This window comes from Phodopus roborovskii, unplaced genomic scaffold (assembly GCF_943737965.1).
Source record: "Phodopus roborovskii unplaced genomic scaffold, PHOROB, whole genome shotgun sequence".
NCBI classification, from domain to species: domain Eukaryota; kingdom Metazoa; phylum Chordata; class Mammalia; order Rodentia; family Cricetidae; genus Phodopus; species Phodopus roborovskii.
Window position 1 is genome coordinate 32,729,192 of NW_026125281.1, and position 26,333 is coordinate 32,755,524.

Below are 26,333 nucleotides of genomic sequence, written 5' to 3' on the forward strand. Positions count from 1 at the left end.
TAGGTTATGTGACAGTGACAAGAAAGGAATTCATTCAGGATATGCATAATTTCCTCAGATTTGACATGATTAATACCAAATAAGGCATTTTTGCAAAAATATTACTTAGTGATAGACTAGGAGAAAAAAAAAATCTGTTAAGAATACATGAAAGCACTGGGCTAGATAATGAAGAGAGTAGTTGTTTGTTACCAGATCATTAAATCAGCACCTGAACACAAACTGCATCTGTAATTTTAATACTTCCTATTAAAAAGGAAATTTAGGCAATATAAAAATATCTTTAACTAAGTTAGTGTGGACTAAACCCTAAATTAACTTTAGTCACTCACAATAGCACTCTCAGAGCCACCTCATGTAGACTCTTTCGGTTCACTGAGAAATTCTTAACAACATTGCAGAGGAGGTGCATGCAATTTGCATGGCCACTCCTTGCAAACCTCTTTGTATAGTGCTTCAGGTGACCCAATGAAAGCACAATCCTACTGGACAAGATCCTGGCCAAAATATCCTTTTTTTTTCCTCAGATTCCTGAGTTTTCAAATGAAGATCACACCCTCGTGTTGAATGACAGAGAATATATGACTGTAGTGTTTCTGTGTGTGTGTGTGTGTGTGTGTGTGTGTGTGTGTGTGTGTGTACACATACACATATTAACTGGTCCACATCTATAACACTATAATGTCAAAATTTTCACTCTTTAATATTGTTTTTGTACAATCAAATGTCTTGTCTTTCTCTTTTCTGAAAATGAAAAAGCCTCCTTCCCAAAATAATTCCAAATATAAAACCATACAACAAAAGTTAAAGAAAGATAAAATCAAAATTGTGACTCAATTACTGTCTCTGTTCAAAATTAAAATTGATGGTATACCCCATGAAAGTAGAAGACCTGGACGGTCTAATGAATCTCTGATAGTGGAACCAGGATGTATCCCTGGTGCAAGATATAACTTTGGGAGCATATTCCCCATAGGGTGATTCTTCTTTAGACTAAAGGCAGGAGGGAGGACCTAGACCCTATTCTAAATGACTTGACAGATTTTGAAGATGGCTCCTGGAAGGCATCACACTCCCTGTGAAGTGAGGGTGATGGGATGGGAGGGGGGGGTCAGTGGACATGGGAGGGAGAGAGGAAGAAGGAACTTGGATCTATATGTAAAATATTGTTGATTGTAAATAAAGTTTTACAGAAAAAAATTCTTTAAAACTATTACAAACTAAATTCAAAAATATATCAAAACTATTACCCACCATGAACAAGTTGGCTTCATCCCTTGGAAACAGAATTGTTGATATGTGAAAGACAAAAGAAAAAGAAAAAAGAAAAACAATTTATCACTTATGCAGACTTAGATAAGAAAACCAATAACCAGATGGTTATCTCAGTAGATACAAGAAGTATATTTGACAAAACCAATACCCCTTAATAATAGACGTCTTGGAGGGAAATGGGCTTAATGGAACAAGAACATTCAGTTTAGCAGCTGTAATATTTGGGAAAGTGGGCCTGTGCCTCATCTGGGCAGCACAGCAGAGTTGAAGTGAGGGTATGAAAGTAGAAGAACTATCAATATCCATTGTTTCCATTGCTCATTCCTGCAAGGGATGAGGTTGTCAGGAAAATGTTGGAGAGCTCACCTTGGTGGTAAGAACAGGGGGGAAATGGTTGGTTGATCAACCCTATAACTTCTCAGGCTCAAAACTAGAGTTATGAGGTGGCCCACCCCATTTGTGATTTACTAGAGCATGTGAAGGGGTCAGTTCTTTAGACTCAAAGCTGCAGAATCACCATGACACTGGACAACAATAGAATATTTAACAGTATGAACCCAGCATTGATAGTGCAGCTGAAATCAGAGAAAATATAAAGTCCTAGAACCTGACCAATGACTATTTGCAATAAACACTTACAAGGGTTTACTGCACAACTCACTGTGTCACACTACAACTTCCATGAGAAATGTGATTTTTCCTTTTTTATTTCTTTTAGATTTTATGTTATTTTATTTGGGGAACAAGGATGCATGAACAGAGAGTAAATACAAAGAGATAGGAAATGAATTGGACAAAGATGCATGCTGTGCAAAACACAAAGAATAAATAAATAGAAAGACTTTTCAAAAAAAAAAGTCTCGGAGAGAGTAAATATATAAGGCATATGGTTCAGCATGATAAAGAAATGTTGCAGGACACCACAGACACCACAGCCTTAACTAGAGAGAAAATCAATGCATTTCCACAAAGTGGTCCACATTCTCAAAATCTATTCATAGAATTTTCAGCTAAAGAAATAAGCAACTGAAAGACACCAAGAGATAAAAATGAGAAGGGAAGAAAATTAATGTATCTTTATTTACAGATATGATTTTATACATTGAAGAGGCTAGCCACTGCACAGACAAACTTCTAAATTGATAAACACCATTAACATAGTATAAAGACATAAAATTAATACATAAAATCAGTAGCCTACTTATATGCTAATTAAAAAGAGAGTGAGACAGAATTCAGAGTAACAAAACCTTTCACATAGCCTTAAAAACAGTATATATTGGGGTAAATACAACACAGCAAGTGAAAGACTTGGAAGAAAAAAAAACAACAGGATATTGAGTAAAAGTAAAGAAGACAGCAGAAAATGAAAAGGACTTCCATGGTCATAGAAAGGCAGAATTAATATAAGTTAAATGACCAAAATCAATCTATGGACAAAATCTGCACACATTATTCAGTGACCTTAAGGAAAACAAGTTCAAAGCAGAATACTCAAAATAAACCTGAATGATAAAATCACCATCCCTGATTTCAAGGTGTACTAAAAATCTTTAATAATGAAAACAGCATGGTATTGGGGGGAAAGACATGCTGGTCAACAGAGTCAAATTGGAGGTACAAATATACTTATAAACACCTGATTTCTGATAAAGATACTGGATATACATACTGGAAAAATAAAGTATCCTCAACAAATGGTGCTGAGCAAACTGGATGGTTGCTAAGATAAGAATGCAAAGAAATCCATATGAATGATGCTGCACAAAATAACTCCAAATGGATCAAAGACCTCAACATAAAACCAGATATTCTCAACCTGAGAGAAAAGTCAGAATTACCTTAAACTCACTGGGACAGGAAAGGACTTTTTGAACATAACACCATTACCACAGGAACAAATATCAACAATTAACAAAGGGGAACTCATTTAACTAAGAAGATTCTGCATAGCAAATAACGAATTCACTTGATCAAAGCAGTGGACTACAGATTGGGAAAAACTATTTTTTCCAATTCCACATCTGACAAACAATTAATATCCAAAATATACAAAGAACTCAAAAACCAGGAACCAAGAGAACAAATAACCCAGTTAAAACCTAGGGTACAGATCTAAACAGAGAATTCTGCGAAGTGGAAACTCAAAAGACTAGGAAACACCTAAAGAAATGTTCAGTATCATTAATCATCAGGACAAACTTAATCAAAACTGCTTTGAGATTTTATCTTACACTTCTCAGAATGCACAAGGACAACAACAAAAAAGTGACAGCTCATGTTTGGTAATCTGTGAAGTAAGCACAACAATCACCCATTTCTTTGGGAGTGCAAAGTTGTACAGCCACGATGAAAATCAGCATGGTAATTTTTGGAAAGATGGGAATCAATCTACCTTAACATCTAGCTATAGCAGTCTTGGGGCAAATATTCTAAGGACACTTCATCCTACCACAGAGACACTTTAATAACCATGTTCATTGCAGCTCTATTCATAAGAATGAGAAATTGGAAACAGCCTAGATGTTTTTCAACATGAGAACAAATAAAGAAAATCCAGTGCATTTACAGAATTGAGGTTTCTCAGCTGTTAAAAAATTATATTTTAAAATTTTAGTAAAATGAGTGGAACTAGAAAAAAAATTCTGATTGTAATATTCCAGATTCAGAAAAACAAAAGTGGTATGCATTTTGCTTATATGTGGGTATAAGCTACTAAGTCAATAATAACCAAACTGTAATTCATAGAACTGCAGAAGGTAAGGAAAGCATAAGGGGCTAGAGCGAACAACAAAATGGAAATAGAATATATAGATATGGGTTGCGCGGGCTGGAATCATCCATAACCACACTGAACTCAAGTTTATGATATGCATGCTAATCTGCAAAAGGTGAAATTTGTTGATTTTTAAAATGTTTTAAATAAAACTGATTGGCAGTCTGACATTGTGGCACATTCAAATAATCCCAGATTTTAAGAGAGTTTATATAATGGATTATATAATGAAGCCCATTCTCAAAAATAAAACAAGCAAACAAAAACAAAGAGAAACCCCACACAAAATAATGGACTGATAGAGATGATTATTTATGCAAACATAAAGCAAAATAATAACTCTAGTTTCAGATCTTGGATATATATATATATATATGCATATATATATGTGCAAGATTTTTTCAAAACTACTGTGCATTAATTTGAAAATAATGCAATGAAAAAAATAAAGGTTTACATAAATTGAAATAAATGACTTGGAAAAGGAGACCAGTGTGACTGCCTCAGCAAACACACCCACTCTACCACATACATTGAGTGAGATATTATTCAGTAAATACCCTAACCATAACTTACTTTCACTGACTCATACCACACAGACCCCACTCATGGGGTCAGACAGTTACCCCAAACCAAATTATCATGGCTTTAATAAAATCAGCCCTCAAAAAATTATTGGGAATGATGCCAGTAGGAGGTATGACCTTATTGGAGTTGGTGTGGCTTCATTGGTGGAAATGAATTACTAGGAAGCAGACTTTGAAATCTTAAATGCTCAAGCCATGTCTAGTGTGATATCAGCTTCCTTATGCCTATGGAACATGATGAAGAATTCTCAGCTCATTCTTGAGCACCATATCTGCCCACATGCCAACATGCATACTGTCATGTTGACAATGGACTAAACATTTGACACTGTAAGCCAATCTGTAGTAAATATTTTCCTTTATAAAAGTTTTTGTGGCCATAATGTCTTTTCACGGGAATAAAAAACCTAACTAAGACAACATACCCAGATGAAATCACTTCACAACAGTCGTCAACATAACTTAACTTCACCCATTATTTAGGTTTTCATGACAAAAATACCTGAGGGAGCGTCAACACTATCCAAATGGCTCAATTCTGGAAATTAAAAATGCAAAATATATAACAACAAAACAAAACAAAAAGACAGACATTAGAAGTCTGATGAATACTACGGATTACATGAAGGACAGATTGGTTGGCATTGACAATACAGAATTATTCTGTCAATGGCACTTTTAAAGTATAAATAAAGCATATAAGAATTTTGGGATACCATGATAAAAGCAAGGTTAGATTATGGGTATTTAAGAAGACTTCTATGTCAAAGGAATATAAGATAACTTAAATCATAGGAATTAAACATCTAAAATTTAGTCAAAAAGAGGTATTATATTAGTATAAGTATACTACTTATCCAATAGAAATTTCACACATCATATTATAGTAAAAATATTAAACACGCCTGGATCCCCCTGCTCCTGTGTCCTGTCCCCATTGAGAGCACCCTTTGAATTCTGATACACCCCTACCCATCCACACCGCAAGCCTGCCCCTCCCTACCATGTGACCTGCCCACTGTCCTGCTGCTCTGCTTGAGCAAGGTTACAGAGGGTGGAGCCAACAGTCCACACTACTTAGGGGGACTTCTTGGAGCAACTCTGAACACAGGAGTCCTGCCTATCCACATGGGACCACCTGTAATTCCCACCTGCTTGTCTCTGACCCCATCTCCAGTCCTCTGCTGTATTGCCAGGACCCTCCCAAGGATGAACCTATCTCTGCTCTACCACTCTGAGGTCTCACCAGCATCTTCTACTGGATCCTCATTCCTGACCCCATCCCCGGGTTCCTGTCTGCAGAGAGACCTTCTAGAGAGCTTAGACCACACAGAGCAACAGATATTGAAACTCTGACCCATATAAGCCCACCAGGGAAGTACCAGAGAGAGGGAGGAGACCACACCAACACCTACTGGAAGAAGCTATGGGAAAACAGCAACAAGAAAACACCTAACAACAGAAAGACAAGCATGACACCACAGAATCTAGGGAATCTACACCAACTAGAACGGAAATCAACAACAAAGCAGAAGAAGCAGAAGGGAACAACTTAAAAATTACCACCATAAAAATGATAGAGACCATCAAAGAAGATGTGAGAAAATCCCTTAAAAAATGGAAGAAAAAACAAACAAAAGTGGAAGAAATGAACAAATTCCTTAAGGAAAGTAAAGAAAGTACAGAAAGCCAACAAAAAACAAGCAGGTGAAGGAAACGGTTCAAGATTGAAAACTGAAATACAGAAAATACAGGCAACACAAAAAGAAGAAATGCTGGAAATAGAAAAACTGGGCAAAATATCAGAAACTGCAATTCCAAGCATAACCAACAGAATTCAAGAGTTAGAAGTGAGAATCTCAGGGGCAGAGGATAAACTAGAAGAAAGAGATTCATTGACCAAAGAAAATCATAAATCAAACAAATCCTTAACACAAAACATCCAGGAAATGTGGGACACTGTGAAAAGGCCAAATCTAAGAATAATAGGCATAGCTCAAAGGTGCCGAAATAATATTCAACAAAATCGTCAATGAAAACTTTCCAAATCTGAAGAAGGACATGCCCATGAAAGCAAAAGAAGCATACCAACACCAAATAGGCTGAACCAAAGAAAAAAGACCCTTTGATATTTAATAATCAAAAAACCTAGCATACAGAATAAAGAAAGAATTTTAAGAGCAGCAAAGGAAAAGGGACAGACCTATAAATTACATCTGACTTCTCCATGGAAATCCTCAAGGCCAGAAAGTCCTGGATAGATGTTTTACAAGTATTAAGAGAACACAGATGCCAGTGCAGGCTACTATATCCAGGAAAGCTTTCAATCACTATAGATGGAGAAAACTAGATATTTGATGACAAAACCAGTCTTTTCCAATACGTATCTACAAATCCAGCCTTAAAGAAAGTATTGGAAGGAAAACTCCAAACCAAGGAATATAACGAGGCCCTAAAAATGTAACTACACCAGAAACCAAGGATAAAGAAGAGCAAATATATTCACAATACCTCTGCCAACAACAAACCTAAAACAAACAAGCATCAACAATCAATGGTCCTTACACATCCTCAACATTATTGGTCTTCACTCACCTACAAAAAGACAGGCTAACAGAATGGATACAAAGACAGAATCCATCCTTCTGCTGCATACAAGAAACACATCTAAGCTTCAAATATAGACATTACCTCAGGGTAAAGGGTTGGGGAAAGATTTTCCAAACAAAGGGAACCAAGAAGCAAGCAGGCATGGCTTTCCTAATATCTAAAAAGTTAGAATTCAAACAAAAATTAATAAAAAGAGATGAAGATGCTCATTTTGTATTCGTCGCAGGTGAAATCCATCAACATAAAAATTTTCAGTTCTGAGCATCTATGCCCCTAATACAAAGGCACCCACATTCATAAAAGAAATGCTACTAAAACTCAAACCTCATATAAAACCTCGCACATTTATAGTGGGAGACTTCAACACACCACTCTCAACACTAGACAGGACCACAAATCAGAAACTCAACAAAGAACCAAAAGAACTAACAGAAGTTATGTCTCAACAGGAGTTAACAGACATCTATAGAACATTGCATCCAAAGACAAAAGAATATACCTTCTTCTCTGTTCCACATGGAACCTTCTCTAAAATCGACCACATACTAGGTAACATAAAAAACCTCAAGAGATACAAGAGAATAGTAATAGTCCCCTGTACATTATCAGACCACCATGCTTTAAAATTGGAATTTAACAACAACACAAATAGCAGAACACCTACAAACGCATGGAAACTGAACAATATGCAATTGTCCCACACCTAGATCAAAGAAGAAATAAAGAAAGGAATTAAGGTCTTTCTAATATTCAACGAGAACGAGGACACAATATACCCGAACTTATGTGACACCTTGAAAGCAGTGCTACAAGGGAAGTTCAGTGCACTCAGTGCCCATATGAGGAAAACAGAGGATAGTCATATAAGAGAATTAACAGCACAAATGAAAACCTTAGAACAGAGAGAAGCAAACTCACCATGTAGAAGTACATGCCAGGAAATAATCAACTTGAGGTCTGAAATCAACAAAGTAGAAACCAGGAAAACATTACAAAAAAATCAATGCAACAAAGTGTCGGTTTTTTGAGAAAATCAACAAGATAGACATTCCTTTATCCAAACTAATGAAAAAGCAGTGAGAGAACATGCAGATTAACCATATCAGAAATGAAAAGGTGAACATAACAACGGACACAGAGAAAATCCAGACAATTATCAGGTCATATTATGAAAACCTGTATTCAAAATAACTGAAAATTCGAATGAAATGAAAAAATATCTGGATAACTATCACTTACCAAAATTAAATCAAGAACAGACAAACAACTTAAATAGACCTATAACCCACAATGAAATAGAAGCAGTCATCAAAAGCCTTCCAACCAAAAAAAGTCCAGGGCCAGATGGATTCAGTGCAGAATTCTACCAGACATTCAAGGAAGAACTATGACCACTACTCCTCAAACTGTTCCACAAAATAGATACAGAAGGTTCATTGCCAAACTCTTTCTCATAGGCCCCAATAACCTTGGTACCCAAGCCTCACAAAACCCAACTAAGAAAGAAAACTACAGACCAATATCCCTGATGAACATCTATGCAAAAATACTCAATAAAATACTGGCAAACTGTATGGGTGTTTGCTCCTGTTTTCAACAGGCATTAGTTGAGGACTCCATGGAGAAGTTAGTTGTTGATCTCACTCTCCGGGAAGGGCATTTATGATAACCCAGAAGCAGATGGAGAGGACAAGACCATGCAGTAGAAGTACATAGAGACAGCTTACCTGAACAAGGAGGAGCTAAGGGCCACTAGACTGATAGCTGGGAAGCCAACAGGGGACTAACTCGGACCCCCCTGAATATGGGTCTCAGCCAGAAGGTCTGAGCAGTCTAAGAAACCTCAGACAGTGGAGCCAGGATGTATCCCTGGTGCACAAAAGGACTTTGCAAACATATCCCCCATGGAGGGATAACTGCCTTATTCTAGAGATAGGAGAGAAGCCCTAGTCCCTACTTCACAGTACCTGCCAGATCTACATGACCCCAACTGGATGGCATTCCCCTACATATGGTATTGTGGTGGGGGGTTGGGAGGGGAGGGTGTTTAGAGTGCATGGGAGAGGGCAGAGAGGGCAAAAGGGAGGGAAGGAGGGAGGAAGGGCTGGAGGGGAGGGAGGGAGGGAGGGAGAGGGAACTGGGATCGACATGTAAAATAATAAATTAAAAAAAAAAAAAAACGCTTTGACTCCAAAATTTAAGTTGAAGGACAAGTTACTGGGGAAAAGTATTTCTATTTTTGTTTCCACAGAAAATGAAAAGATGTGGATTCCTTCCAGACTAATGTGGTTTGATCACACCAGACCGCCTGAAACAGAGTACAAGCTGATCCTACATTCCAAACAGCTGGACAAAACAGCCCTACAGACTACAGCTAGGATATCTGAATCTTCTTCGAATCCCCCAAGACAGCGCCCCTTACCAGCAGGAAGTAGTTTGGAAAGAACGACGCCCAAATTCCCAAATATTGTGTATAAATGTTTGTTTTCATTTAATTGGACTTTGTTATATAAAATTAAATAAAAAAATAAAAATAATAAAAAAAAAGTACTGGCAAACTGAATTCAAGAATACATAAGAGAAATCATCCACCATGACCAAGCAGGCTTCATCCCTGGATTGCACGGATGGTTTAACATATTAAAATCTATCAACGTGATCCACCATGTAAACAAACTGAAAAACCGTATGGTGATCTCTCTAGATGCTGAAAAAGCCTTCAACAAAATTCAACACCTTTTCATGATAAAGGTCTTGGAGAGATCCAGAACAACAGGAACATACCTAAACATAAATAAGAGCACTATACAGCAAACCAACTTCCAACATCAAACTGAATGGGGAGAAACTTAAGACAATTCCTCTAAAATCAGGAACAAGGCAATGCTGCCCTCTCTCTCCATATCTCCTCAATATCATTCTTGAAGTTTTAGCTAAAGCTGTAAGACAACAAAAGTAGATCATGGGGATCCAAATTGGAAAGGAAGAAGTCAAACTGTGTCTATTTGCAGATGATATGATAGTTTACATAAGCGACTCAATAAACTCTACCTGATAAACACCTTCAGCAATCTAGCAGGATACAAGTTAAATAAATAAAAAAAAATCATTAGCCCTACTTTTTTCAGACCACAAAGAGACCGAGAATGAAATCAGAGATACATCACCCTTTACAATAGCCACAAGCGACACAAAGTATCTTGTGGCAATGCTTACCAAACAAGTAAAGGACCTATATAATAAGAATTTTGTGACTCTAAAGATAGAAATTAAAGAAGATACCAGAAAATGGAAAGATCTCCCATGCTCTTGTATAGGTAGGATTAACAGTAAAAATGGCATTCTTGCTGAAAGCAATCTACAGATTCAATGCAATGCTCATTAAAATCCCACCACAATTCTTCACTGACCTTGATAGAATAATACTCAACATCTTTAGCTTTCAGGGAAATGCAAATAAAAACAACTTTGAGATACCATCTTACTTTTGTCAGAATGGCTAAAATTAGAAACACCTATGACAACTCATGCTGGAGAGGATTTGGAGAAAGGGGAAGACTCCTCCACTGCTGGTGGGAGTGCAAACTCGTACAGCCATGTTGGAGGTCATTATGGTGGTTCCTCAGGAAAATGGGAATTAGTTTACCACAGGACCCGGTGATCCCCCTCTTAGGCATATACCCAAATGATCCACATCCATGCAACAAAGACATCTGTTCAACTGTGTTCATAGCAGCACTAGCACTATTTGAATAGCAAGAACGTGGAAACAACCTAGATGCCCTTCAATGGAAGAATGGATAATGAAGATGTGGCACATCTACACAATGGAATAATACTCTGCAGAAAAACTTAAAGATATCTTGAAATTCGCATTCAAGTGGATCGGACTTGAAGAAACCTTCCTGAATGAGGTAACCCAGTCACAAAATGAGGAACATAGTATTTACTCACTCATATATGGATTTTAGACCTAGAGCAAAGGATCACCAGCATATTATTCACACCACCAGAGGAACTAGGATACAAGGTGTATTCTAAGAGATTCATATAAAGTCCCTCAAAGAACCGGGAAGGGACAAGTCCTCCAGAGGACAGGGGAAGTGAATGAGAGAGAAGTAGGAGAAAGCAAGGGGGAGGAGAGGAAAACAAGTGCAACTGGGAAGATTGAGTCCGGGTAGGAATACAAGACAGGAGAGGAGAGAGAGAGAGAGAGAGAGAGAGAGAGAGAGAGAGAGAGAGAGAGAGAGAGAGCATAAAAGAGGGAGCCAATATTAGTTTGAAGATAAAATTGAACACAAGGAAGGACTAGAGAACTACAAGACTGCCGCCAAATAACAATTTGATATTCCATGGTAAGGCTACTTTAATGCCCTTCCCGGATAGTGAGATCAACAACTAACTTATCCAGAGGGCCTTATCTAAAGCCTGTTGGAAACAGGAGCAAATACCCATACATAAACACTGAATTGAACTAGAACCAAGATGCAGATGGAGAGGACAAACCAGGTGACAGAAACACATAGAGACACCTTACCTGAGCAAGGAGGAGCTAAGGGGCCCGTAGTCTGATAGCTGGGAAGCCAACATGGGAATGACTCAGGCCCCTCTGAATATGGTCTCAGCCAGAAGGACTGAGCAGTCAAAGGGTCCTCAGACAGTGGAGCCAGGATGTATCCCTGGTGCACAATATTACCTTGCTAACACATCCCCTATGGAGGGATAACTGCCTTAACCTAGAGACATGAGAGAAGCCCTAGTCCTGACTTCACATGATCTGTCAGATCTACATGACCTCAACTGGATGGCATCGCCCTAACATACAGAATTTGGGTGGGGAGATGGGAAGAGAAGGTGGTTAGGGTGCATGTGAGAGGGCAGAGAGGGTTAAAGTGAGGGAGGGAGGGAAGGAGGAAGGGAGGGATAGAGGATAGGAGGGAGAGAGAGAGAACTGGGTTTGACATGTAGAATAATAAATTAAGTAAAAAAATGCTTTGACTCCAAAATTTAAGTTCAAGGACAAGTTACTGGGGAAAAGGATTTCTATTTTTGTTTCCACCGAAAATGAAAAGCTGTGGATTCCTTCCAGACAAATGTGGTTTGATCAAGCCAGACTGCCTGAAACAGAGTACCAGGTGATCGTACATTCAAAACAGCTGGACAAAGCAGCCTTACAGACTACAGACAAGATTTCTGCATCTTCTTAGAATCCCCCATGACAGCGCCCCTTGCCAGCAGGAAGTAGTTTGGAAAGAACGACGCCCAAATTCCCAAGATTGTATATAAATGTTTGTTTTTATTTAAATTGACTTGGATATATATATATATATATATATATATATATATATATATATATATTATATTTACAAAAATAAGAAGACAAAAATTTAAACAGAAAAGCACTGCAGTTATTTGACATCATAGGCAAATATATCTGACATAAAACAGTCTAATTCCTACAGACTTAAAAACACAATTTAATGATAAATGTGTAATTGGGTAAATCAAGAAGAGAATTTAAAAATTACTAGAATTAAATGAAAAGGTATATAGAAGGTATAAGATACAGTGAAGATAATTCTAAGAGAGCATGTATGTCCACAATTAAAAAGAGGGAGAAAACAAGTATTTAACAATGATGCGCATTACAACCATGACAAACAAGAAATCACCAACTCAAAGCAGTATTTAAGATTGGAGTCTAATTACATTGAGAAAAGCAATAAAGAGAACCAATGAAATGAGTTGTAGGTTCCATTAATAGCTAGACATTAGATAATGTTAGCCAAATTAATTAAAATATATTTAAAAATTTAAGTAAAAAAGGGATATATTTCAACAAATATTTAAAAAATTGAAAAATCTTTAAAATCTGTACTCAAATTGGAAAGTATGAAATAGATCAATTAATAGCTGTATATGACCTATCAATAGTCAACAAAGATGAGCTAAATAGTATGAATATCATAATAAACAAAATGAAGCTGTAATAAATGTCTCCCAATCTACAAACAGCCTTCTCAGGATAAATTACATGCATACTATAACTTCAAAGAAGTACAACACCAACACTTTTCAATTCATTCCATAAAATGCAAGTAAGGAATGTTTTCAAAGGCACTATTATTACTCTGATAACAAAATTATACAACACAACAAGAAATTACTGATCAGATTTTCTGTCAAACACAGACATTTAAACTCTTAAACAATCTTGGACATTGAACTAAAAACATCAAAGAATTATTCAGTATAATCTAGTTGACTTCAATCCAAAGACACAAGGAAGGTTCAGTAAAGAACAGAAATCTTGTAATAATCAAAATACATAGTGAGAAGGCTTCTAAATCCAGCTAAAATAGTATAAGAAACTAGAGATAGTATATATATATATATATATATATATATATATATATATATATATATATAACTAAAAAGGACCCTATAGTCAACTTCACAACAAATAAAATAGTGTTTCCACTAATATCAGGACTAAGAACACTTTTCTTGTTCTCCACTCCAATTCTGTCAAGTGTTGAAGTCTTATATCAATAAGACAGAAAATGAAAGAGAAACAAACAAACAAAAAAAAAGTCAACATGTCCTTATTTTCAGATGATATGATTCTATATGTAAAGATCATCAACACTCCATTAGAAAATTCCAGAGTGAAGACCAGTTTAGTAACCCTCTCCACTGATGCTTAGGGTCTTAGCTGGGGTTTTTCTTTTGGATTCCTGGGCATTTCCCTAGTTCCAGGTTTCTCAATACCCCCATAATGACTCCTTCAATCATGACATGGGGTGGGGGTGGAATGGGGTAGCAGGAGGAGGGGAAAGAGTGGCACCTGGAATTGGTATGTGAACTCAGAAAAGTTTGCTTTTTAAAAAAAAAAAAAAAAAAAAAATATATATATATATATATATATATATATATATATATATATATATATTAAAAGTGCCAGGGTGATAAACACTTTCAGAAAAGTGGTAAGACACAAAATGTATGTACAAACTTGAAGTATCTCTATTTGCCAAAGAAAAACATTGAGAAAGAAACCACTCTGTATAGTGTGTACATTTTTCAGTGACTGACGTTATTGTGCAGATTGCTGGATAATAGAGGCACTTACATTCTTACCCAAATTTCACAATGTAAACTACAACACCAAATTCCAAGCAAAATGTGCCCAATAGAGCAATAGTGACACAACTTTGATGGGTGTGCCCAAATGTTTTCAGATTGATTTGAGACTTGCACTAGAGGAGGAAATGAATGCCTGTTCAGCAGTCCTTCAGCAGTCCACAAATGAGATCAAGAAGAAATCTGTATTTTTTTTCAAGTGAATTCACATGGCACATTTTGAATAATTTAACAGACAAATGTTCCCTTCATCTTGAATTAAGAAGCTTTTGCAGTGAATAATAGTGAATATAGACTCATGGCTTTTCATTGTGCTTAGAAAGTGATGGCTGCATGGTTAGCCTTCTTGCAGTCTCCATCTGTTGCAAAGAAAAATTTTCTCTATGAGAGGTGAGAACTCCACTTATGTGTGGGTATAAGGATAAATATTTAGATTATGGTTAGGGGTAATTCCTGTTCAGTGAAATCAGTGGTAGTAGAGTCTTCTAAAATATCCATGACTTGAGCTAGTGGTTACCATCAAGATGTTTATACCACTACTGCACCCTTACTGTTGTTCTTTTATGCTGATTCACAGGTGTCATAGCTCGATAGAATGATTTGTTGGTTCCCTCCTTGGGAAGCTCACATGCCTTCTTGTATCATGAAATGTAGTCCTCACAGAGGAGGCATACATGTCCCTACCAGATTACAGGACTCTGGACTATTTTTGAAGTATACGGTGTCACCAGAGATAAAGATTTACTTCTACCTCTTATGGCCAACAAATGTCAATAGAAATAGAATGTATGTTTTGGGAGTTTCTCAGATAGCTAAGGGTAATAACTCAAACTTGGGCTTCTCAAGGCTGGCATTAGGTAGGGAGTTGTTAGGTAGATTTTATCTCTTGAAAGGAGTCTTGTTAGCTGAGATGAGAGAAAGTTCACTAAAGCTATGTATGTCAATTTATACAAAGAATTGTGTATATTATAATGTTTTATTTAGTTAAATAGATAATTGTATGATTCCTTGTGACCTTTTCATATATCTTCATTGTTACTTTGTTCCTTTTTCCCTCTCTGTATTTACCTCTCTCTGCCTCCCTAAAGAGAAACTTCTATTTCCATCACCAGACCACTTGTATCTTGATATTACTCTCTATATTGCCCCTAGCTCCCCATCCTGCCAATGGTGCCAATTTTCTTTAATATTTTCTACAATTACTCCAGGATGTGTTCTCATATCTGAAAACTTGAAGCTTGATATGTGTGAAAATAAAACCTATAGAGTAATAATGACATACTAGCACTAAGAAGGGATAGAGGGGGAATGGTAGAAGGAGGTAAAGATTCATTTCATATAGATTATGCAAAAACCTTTTTGGTCAATTTACTAAAGCTTGAAGTATTAACCAGAAACCAATAGGAAATATTCAAGAAACAGAACAAGAAAGTAACTAAAGCCATGGCTAGTTGTTCAAATGCTATCCTCACATCATTTTACTAGCATTGGTGGGTCCCCATAAGAATTGAATTCTAAACAGGTCACAGGTAGCTGATGGAAATGCAGTAGACTTTTTTCTTCCCTGCTTTCATTTAAGTGAACACTTATTTTAACAATGTGAAATCATTTCTGAATTCTTCTGAATATCCTTTAATCATGATAGAACAATTTCTAATATCACTCACATTGTAGATTCCAACATGTCTTGAATTCATGTGACATAGATATAGCAATGATAGTCAGAAATAGATATTTGCAAACTTTCAGCCACCATTTCCTTTCTGAAAACCTTTATTCAATAATTTAGAAATAAATACAAAACTATAACTTTAAAACTTTACATTTAAAATTTGTGTTTCTTTTAAATGGGTTATCTAGTTATACTTTTCAGCTCTCCCTGTGACCTACTGACCTTTTGTACTTTCTAATATGTTGATCGCTTTTCTCATCAGTAGACGTTGTAAGGATCCATGATTAGATGTGTGTCTCAGGGTTCCATGTTACCTTTAACAGTGTCCAATGTCAGGAAATTTCAAAGAATATTTGGAATTATAGCATAGCCTGAAGTTTTTACATGTATGCCTCATGAGTCTGTCAAAACAACTACTATACCATCTACGTCCCCCACCATGGGAGGAATTCTAAGAAAAGAACACGCTGTTACAAAAGGTGCAGAAGAATGAATGATGCACAATTCTGGAGGTTCCATAATGCTTCTCTTCAAATTGCACTAGCATGTATACACCAAGGGTTGGATTGTCACTGAGACATAAAGAAGATCAATTTTTTTATTTGCTTGTAAAAAATGGATCTGAAATGTTCATGATAAATAAAATAAATTACAGTTAAGAAGACAGACATGACAATTTTTGTTCATTTATATAATTTAGAACTCTTTTGAAGACAATAAAGGAGAGCAAAATAGTAACCCATTAAATACATTAAGGAGAGTAGAATATCTGATTCCATTGTTATACTAAAATGATAATAAAAATTTCTTTCAAAGAATGTAGGCTGTTTTCATGATTTATTTACAAAATCATATTTTAACTACATTTTTGGCATAATGATGTGAAGATTTTTAACTTTTTTAAAACTTTTTAAATATTCAGTGAAATTTTTAACTTAATATGAGTAGTTAAGTCTACATCTTTATTCATATAGAAAAAGATAACCTTGAGTTTTTAGATATAATCTCTATCCTGAAGAATAAATGCTCTGGCTCAAAGCATTGAAATGAAACTTAAAATGAACTACTAGTCCCGACTGATACTAAACTTGACTTTTCTATCAAATAGCAAAAACACTAGGATAAATCTTAAAGTCTCCCCCAATCTGAGAAAATGCATGTTAATCTGTGAAATTGTGAGCTTCCTTATTTTTATTCACATCTTCATCCTCATCTTCTGTCAGTACTTGGGACAGAATCCTGCTTTGAACATTCTAGGCAATGCTCTACCACTAATATACACTTCTAGATGCAAGAATTAGCTTTAGCTTTGAACTCAGTTGTCTCTACTTTTATAATCACAGTGCTTCCTTTTCCATATCTTCTCAGTCAAGGACATTATTTACTCACAGCATTATATATTTATGACACTTTAACAGTTTCTCATATAATTTATACCAAATACCCTTAAATCCTTAAGGGACTCTGTTGACTGAATGTGTTTACATTTTCTTATTTGTTCTTTACTGTCACTTATTTACTGAAGTTTAAATTTCCCTCTTTCTAATCAAAGTCTGAAAGACAGTCGAATAGTACTACAAAATTTTCTGCCTTGGGTCTCAAAAAGTGAAGGCAGGTTCAAGCTTTCTAACTCTCAAAGTTGCAGATGTTTCTACATTCTTGGTATGCATTTAACTCTTCTAAAATGGAGTACATTGAACAAAAGTCACATAACTTAAGTCATAACCTTCTCAAACAATCTAAAAATTAAAATTTATACTCTAGAATTATAAACTCATCTCCACTTATATATGAATATCCTGTGAATCATGGGATCACAAAACCTCAGGTTGAAAGCTTTGGGGGATTCAGATCCCTGCCTGCTTAAGGGCTGCTGAACGAGATGGTTTTTACTGTACAGATTAACAGATCTTTGCTGTTTAGTTCCTAGAACTTTAGTCAACAAGAGCTTGTCAGAAATCTGATGTCTCACACAATATTAATGAATGAGAATTTGTGTTCTAATAATATGTTGAGGTAATTAATGAAGAACGTATTTATGGCTACCCATAAGGTTTTGTTTTAATATACTTCCTTTAAAAGACCAAAACATTAGGTGAGGTCTATCGATGTTCTTCTTTTGTCTTCTTCCCGAGGTCTCATTGAACCAAGGTACCACAGAAAAGATGGTGAAGCTGGGTTTATGATTTTATAAGAAAATGATGAGTATAAATGTGCAAAAAATAATCATCTAGAAGAAAACAATCTTTTTTTAAAAATGTGCTATGTTATCAGGATTAATTAATAATGACATTTACAGAAAACATTAACAATAATGGTGGTATTGATGAGATGGAAAGGAAAATAAAAGAAATCCCCATATAATATTAGTATAATGACAACCAGTTATGTGATGTACTTATTTAATCATGCAGCACAGTAATGGTTATGCTGTTCATGATCATTCCAACATACCAAATTAGCACTGCTGTAGATGTGGTTTAATTAGTGTAACAAGTTTAAGGATGTATTTAATCACTATAATTTATTATTACAGTAGTATGAGTATCTGAATAGAACCTTTAATAATTAAGGCAAATATTATTTTTAAAAATATCCTAATATTTAAATTCAGTTTCTACATTAAACTATTTAGTTCATAGCATCTTTTCTATGAGCTATGGCTCAAAAAAAATAAAGAATTTAGAATTAATTTTATGTTTTCATTCACAAACGTCAGACTAAAATTTCCTGTAAGATCTGCCTAAATTTAATGTAATCTTTAAAGCTCTGAATAAATACCACAATAGTCTACAAAGGTATGAGTACTTATATTTCTATAACTGCTTCTTAAAATGAAAGAAGCTAAGTGATTTAGAAGTCTATCTCTATCTATCTATCATCTATCTGTCTATCATCAAACTATTATCAAGCTCTCGTGTGTGTGTGTGTGTGTGTGTGTGTGTGTGTGTGTGTGTGTGTGTTAGGTTAAGGATGGACTAAGGAATAAGTAAACCTTGAGTTAAGGTGGAAAAAATGAGAGTGAATGGCAAATGAATTAAAGACAAGAGGAAAAGGTGAATTTTCAGGAAATAAAAAAAAAAAAAAGAATGCCTGGTGACATTTACTGATTCAATAAAAGAAATAGAATGAAAGAAGGCATGATTGTACGTGTTCCTGGACTTTGCATGACACAATAATAGTAACTCAAGAATGCCCCCAAAAGTTCAGAGGATACCTCTCTTTTCTCCTCTCTCACCCTTTGCTTTCCACTCTCCTTTCCTTCCTTCTTATGCCCCACACCCGTTATGTCTATAAGATGTAGTGTAATGTGCTGTTCTGGAAACAGCAGCATTTCTTAGAGGAAAAAAATGGGTATATTGCTTTCTTCCCAATAATTAGTTCTTATCCTTAGAAATTCTATGACTCATGTGAATTAAGTGAGTTGATAGTTATTTATCCCTAGGTAACTTCTAACCCAGGAGAAATGCTCATTTGCTAGTGTTTTCTTATTTAAGCCTAGTATTTCTTATTTTACTTTTTTTTTTTTTCTCTTATCTAAGCCACGGATACATTTTTTAGTTCCTAATCCATGCATGGCATACTTTTTCCAGAACTAACCTTTCTTACAAGCTTAGAAATTGAGCAAAGAAAGAAATATCAAGGGTGATGCCTTTTTCTTTACTTCCATATAATAATTTTGCAAAATTACTTTGCATCTACTATAAAATCACTGAGTTCTTGGAAATCTGCTATGAAAATCCAGCTACAATGTTTTATACAGATTTTTCTTGGCCTTTCTGCTCACAAAACAATGACATGGAGACTTCCTTTTATGAAAGCTCAGCCTATAGCTTAGACTTGTTCCATTAACTCTTGTAACTTCAATTAACCCATTTATATTAGTCTACATTTTGCCTTGTGGCTTTTTATCTTTTCCATCTTTTTGCCTCCTGTTTCCTCTCCGCATGCTTTGGTGTCTCTTCCATACCTAGATTAATTTCCTTTCCTTCTCACTCTTCTCAGAAGTCTGTCTTAATCTCTTCCTTTCTAGCTATTGACTATTCAGTGTTACGAGCATTTTCTTGCCAGCCTGGTCCCACAGCTGTGTCAGCCCCCCAAAACACACAGAGACACTGTACTTATTATAAAACTGTTGGCCAGGGGCTACCATTTCTTATTGGCTAGCTCTGTCTTAAATATTAACCATACTTACTAATATATGTATTTCTACATGGTCTTAACTTACCAAGAATGCCAGACTCATGTGTTCTCTCCTCCTGAGATCACATAGGGGCTCTGTTCTACATTTCCCAGAATCATCCACCTCTCCTACTCCCACCTATCTTGCTTCCCTATTGGCCAATAAGAGAAACATATTTTCAAAATGATATCTCCCATCAATTCATCATTTTTTTTTAAAATTGATCAGAGGGTGCCTTGATACAAACACATCTTTACCGTGTACAAAAAGATTATTCCAAAACATACCATTCTTATAAAAGAAGTCTGCATCCTACTACAGAGACATATGCTCAACCATGTTCAATGCTGCTCTTATGGCCAGAAATCGGAAGAGACTATACGTATATCAACAGATAAATGGATAAAGAAAATCTGGTATATATACCCAAGGAGTTTGTTTACTAAGCTTCTAAAAAGTAAAGTTTCAGGTAAATGTATGGAGCTAAGAAAAAGAATCATCCTGAGTAAGGTAATACAGATCCCAAAAGACAAATATGGTATGTGTTTGCTTATATGTGGATTTTTTGTTAATTCTGTAATAAGAAGGCTACCACATATATAAACACAGATGTTAGGTACAGAATAAAGTACTGGAGTAAGAATGAATCACACTAGGAAGAGCAAACAGAATAGATGATTATAGATCGACTAGGGGAAGGGCTCAAACAGAAAGATAAAATGAAGGGGGGTTGAAGAGGATTAAGGAAGGGATTGCAGGAGGGACAGATAAAACTAAGCACCATATATGTAGTTGATCTAAATGGCATTGCAAAATAATGGAGCCTCATCTAGACATGTCTCTCCCAGATCTGGGACTGCAATATATCTAATCAAGTAATTTTGGGTCCAGGGCTCCATCAGAACCCCAAACACACCAACATATTTCTAAGGCTATTGTTTGCTCTTTACAAGGCACAACTTGTTAAACACAGAGAATTCAAGCTAGTACCTATATAGAGCCTTAACCCCTAGTGATTTTTGTTCTTGGTACTAGAAGGTATTCTGTACACTACCAAAGGAGAAAGATAAATTCCAACCCAGTCACAAACCATTAAATCAACAATGGTGATTGACATGCTAGTTGTGCTAGTGCAATAAGTGCAATAGTGGCATAAAACTTGTAGGGGTAAACAATCAATATCTGATAGGACTTAAGGCTCACACATGCCATGCCATAGAATTCTTCCCTGATACTGCTCAGGTGGCCAAGAACCTGAGATGGATAGGCCATGAACCTAGGAAAAATAACAAGAACAAAAAGCCAATGAAAAAGTACATGTGCATATGGTAACACACACACACACACACACACACACACACACACACACACACACGGCTTGCATACAAAATATTAATTTTCTACAGTGGAGTCTCACTGAGTATACAATTAATTCTTGTTTTTTCCCCAGACAGGGCTTCTCTGTGTTACAGCCCTGGCTGCTCTGGAACTCAATGTGTAGATGAGGCTGCTCTGGAATTCACAGTGATCTATCTACCTCTGCCTCCTGATAGCTGGAATTAAAAATATGTAACCATCACCATACGGCTACAATGTTTATAGCCAGGCCCACAGTAAATGGCCACACAAAAAAAAATCAATAATATTTTTTAAAGTGTTTTGGATTATTTTTGTTTTATTTTTCTCATAATGCTCTGTCTTGACATTTTCCCCCATACTCTAAAGGTCTTATGCTTATATAACATGGTTTTCACTTTTATATTTTATGGGATTTTGTGTTAGCTAATCTGTGTGTATCTTTGTCTATACCTGTTCTTTGTTGTTGTTGTTGTTTTGTTTGTCTGTGTGTATGTGTGTGTGTGTGTGTGTAGATTTTCTTTGGCTCTTTGCTTTTCTGGGGATTTTGTTGTTGCTGCTATTGTTTGGTTTTTATTTTTGTTTTCTCTTTCACAGGCTTGTTTTGGTCTTATTTTATTATTATATGAAGAAAATCTATTTCTAGTTAAAAAAAAAACTGAAGTCCATAAAGAGATATTTCATTGCCCTATGATTATTGGGTTCTCCACATCCAACAATCAAGTTCCTTTTTCAAATTTCAAGCAAATAACTTCTCAGTGTCTCCCTAATTTTTCCATGGAAATAATTTATTTGGACTTGTGTGGCATAAAGCCTTAAAGACCAAGGTATTTCAGTCAGCAATGTGCAATTAAGACTACCCTGCTTTACTGTTAGTGTATTTTCTTTTATTACTGATTGATATTCCATTGCCCATGCATATTATAATTTATTCATCTGTTCCCTTCTCAAGGTTATCATGACTACCTTCAAGATTTGGTAGTTGGGGACCCCCAAATCCTGGGCTCTGCCAAAGAACGAGGTCTCAGCTGGAGAGCCCCAGTTTCCAGTGAGATCCCACTACCCTGCAAAGCCTTCTCAAGTTCCAGCTCAGCCCTCGTCCTCTTCCGCCTGCTATTGGCCAGAGGTGAGTCTGGGCCCAATCGGGGCTGACTGTCCCCTACAACCTCTTTTCCCCACTCCCCCACCTGAACTCCCTGGGTTGGCCCCTGATTCTGCTGCTCCTGTCTCTGGTCTCCATCCAGAGCACGCTTGGAGCTCTGATACACCCCCCACCCATCCCCACCACCAGCCTATTCCCCCTACCCTGTGCCCTACCCCACCCACGGTCCTGCCGCTCTGGTTGAGCACTGAGACAGAGGGTGGAGCCAACAGTCCACCCTACTTCAGAAACTTCTAGGAGCAACTCTAACAAAGGAGACCTGACAATCCACGCGGGACCACCCATAATTTCCACAGGCTTGGTCTCTGACCCCGCCTCCAGTCCTCTGCTGGAGTCCTGGGACCCTCCCAGAGATACGCCTATCTCTGCAGGTCCACTCAGAGTTCCTGTGAGCAAGATCCTTGACCCCCAAATCCTGGACTCTGCCAAAGAATGATGTCTCAGTTGGACAGCACCAGTTTCCAGTGAGATCCCATTACCCTGCAAAACCTTCTCAAGTTGAGCTCAGCCCTCATCCTCTTCTGCCAGCTATTGGCCAGAGCTATTGGCCAGAGCTATTGGCCAGAGGGCCACTGTGAGTACCTGCTGGCATCATCTTCTGGATCCTCATCCTTGACCACATCCCTGGGTCCCTGTCTGCGGAGAAACTTCCTAGAAAGATTGGAACACACAGAGCTACAGATATTGAATCTCAGACCCACATAAGCCCATTGGGGAAGTACCATAGAGAGAGGCGGGAGACACCACCAACACCTACTGGAAGAAACTATGGGAAGAAGGCAATACAAGAGAACACCTAACAACAGAAAGACAAGGATGACACCACCAGAATCTAGGGAATCTACACCAACCAGAATGGAACACAATAACAAAGCAGAGGAAGCAGAACGGTACGACTTAAAAATTACCATCATAAAAATGATAGAGGCCCTAAAAGAAGATGTGAGAAAATCCTTTAAAGAAATGGAGGAAAAAACAAACAAAAAAGTTGAAGAAATGAACAAATTCCTTAAGGAAAGTACAGAAAGCCAAGAAAAAACAATTAACCAGGTGAAGGAAACGGGTCAAGACTTGAAAACTGAAATTGAGAAAATAAAGGCAACACAAACAGAAGGAATGCTGGAAATTGAAAAGCTGGGCAAAAGAATCAGCAACTACGGACACAAGCATAACCAATAGAACTCAAGAGATGGAAGAGAGAATCTCAGATAAATTAGAAGAAATAGATTCATCGACCAAAGAAAATCATAAATCCAACAAATCCTTAACAGAAAACATCCAGGATATGTGGGAAACCATGAAAAGGACAAACCTAAGAATAATAGGCATAGACAAAGGTGAGGAAGCCCAGCTCAAAGGTGCCGAAAACATATGAAACAAAATCATCGAGGAAAACTTTCCAAATCAGAAGAAGGACATGCCCATGAAAGTACAAGAAGCATACCGAACACCAAATAGGCTGGACCAAAGAAAAAAGACCCCTCGACATATAATAATCAAAACACCTAGCATACACAATAAAGAAAGAATATTAAGAGCAGCGAAGGAAAAAGGACAGGTAACATATAAAGGCAGACCTATCAAAATTACACCTGACTACTCCATGGAAAATCTCAAGGCCAGAAGGTCCTGGATGGATGTTCTAAAAGTATTAAGACAACACAGATGCCAGCCTAGGCTACTATATCCAGCAAAACGCTCAATCAATATAGATGGAGAGAACAAGATATTTAATGACAAAACCAGATTTTCCCAATATGTATCTACAAATCCAGCTCTACAAAAAGTATTGGAAGGAAAACTCGAACCCAAGGAAGGTAACTACGCCCACAAAAATGTAGGCAACAGATAATCCAAATACACCAGAAACAAAGGGTGAAGCAGAACAAATATATTCATAATACCACTGCCAACAACAAACCTAAATCAAACAACCATCAACAATCAATGGTCTTTACTCACCCTCAATATTAATGGTCTTAACTCACCTATAAAAAGACACAGGCTAACAGAATGGATACTAAGACAGAATCCATCCTGCTGCTGCATACAAGAAACACATCTTAGCTTCAAAGTTAGATATTACCTCAGGGTAAAGGGTTGGGAAAAGATTTTCCAATCAAATGGAAATAAGAAGCAAGCAGGCATAGCTATCCTAATATCTAACAAGTTAGACTTCAAACCAAAATTAGTCAAAAGAGATGAAGACGGTCATTACATATTCATCTCAGGAGAAATCCATCAACACAAAGTCTCAGTTCTGAAGATCTTTGCCCTTAATACAAAGTCACCCACATTTGTAAAAGAAACACTACTAAAACTCAAAGCTCATATAAAACCTCACACACTTATAGTGGGAGACTTAAATACACCACTCTCAACACTAGACAGGATCACAAATCAGAAACACAACAAAGAAACAAAAGAATTAACAGAAGTTATGTCTCAACAGGAGTTAACAGACATCTATAGAACATTCCATCCAAAGACAAAAGAATATACCTTCTTCTCTGCTAAACCTGGAACCTTCTCTAAAAATGACCACATACTAGGTGACATAACAAACCTCAACAGATACAAGAGAATAGGAATAGTCCCCTGTATCTTATCGGACCACCATGATTTAAAATTGGAATTCAACAACAACACAAAAAGCAGAAAACCTGCAAACTCATGAAAACTAAACAATGTGTGATTGCAACACTCCTGGGTCAAAGAAGAAATAAAGAAAGAAATTAAAGACTTTCTAATATTCAGCGAGAATGAGGATACAACATACCCGAACTTATGGGATACCTTTAAAGCAGTGCTACGAGGGAAGTTCATTGCACTAAGTGCCCATATGAAGAAAACAGAGGCTAGTCACATAAGAGAATTAACAGCACAAATGAAAACCTTAGAACACAGAGAAGCAAATTCACCCCGCATTAGTAAACGCCAGGAAATAATCAACTTGAGGGCTGAAATCAACAAAATAGAAAGTAGGAAAACAATACAAAAAATCAATGCAACAAAGAGTTGGTGTTTTGAGAAAATCAACAAGATAGACAAACCTTTATCCGAACTAACGAAAAAGCAGAGAGAGAACATGCAAATTAACAAAATCAGAAACGAAATGGGGAACATAACAACAGACACAGAGGAAATCCAGACAATTTTCAGGTCATAATTTGAAAATCTATATTCCACAAAAATTGAAAATTCAAAGCAAATGGACAAGTTTCTGGATAACTATCACTTACCAAAATTAAATCAAGAACAGACAAACAACTTAAATAGACCTATAACCCACAATCAAACAGATGCAGTCATCAAAAGCCTTCCAACCAATAAAAGTCCAGGGCCAGATGGATTCAGCGCAGAATTCTACCAGACATTCAAGGAAGAACTAATACCACTACTCCTCAAACTGTTCCACAAGATAGAAACAGAAGGTTCATTGCCAAACACTTTTTATGAGGCCACAATAACTATGGTACCCAAGCCTCACAAAGACACAACTAAGAAAGAAAACTACAGACCAATATCCCTCATGAACATCGATACAAAAATACTCAATAAAATACTGG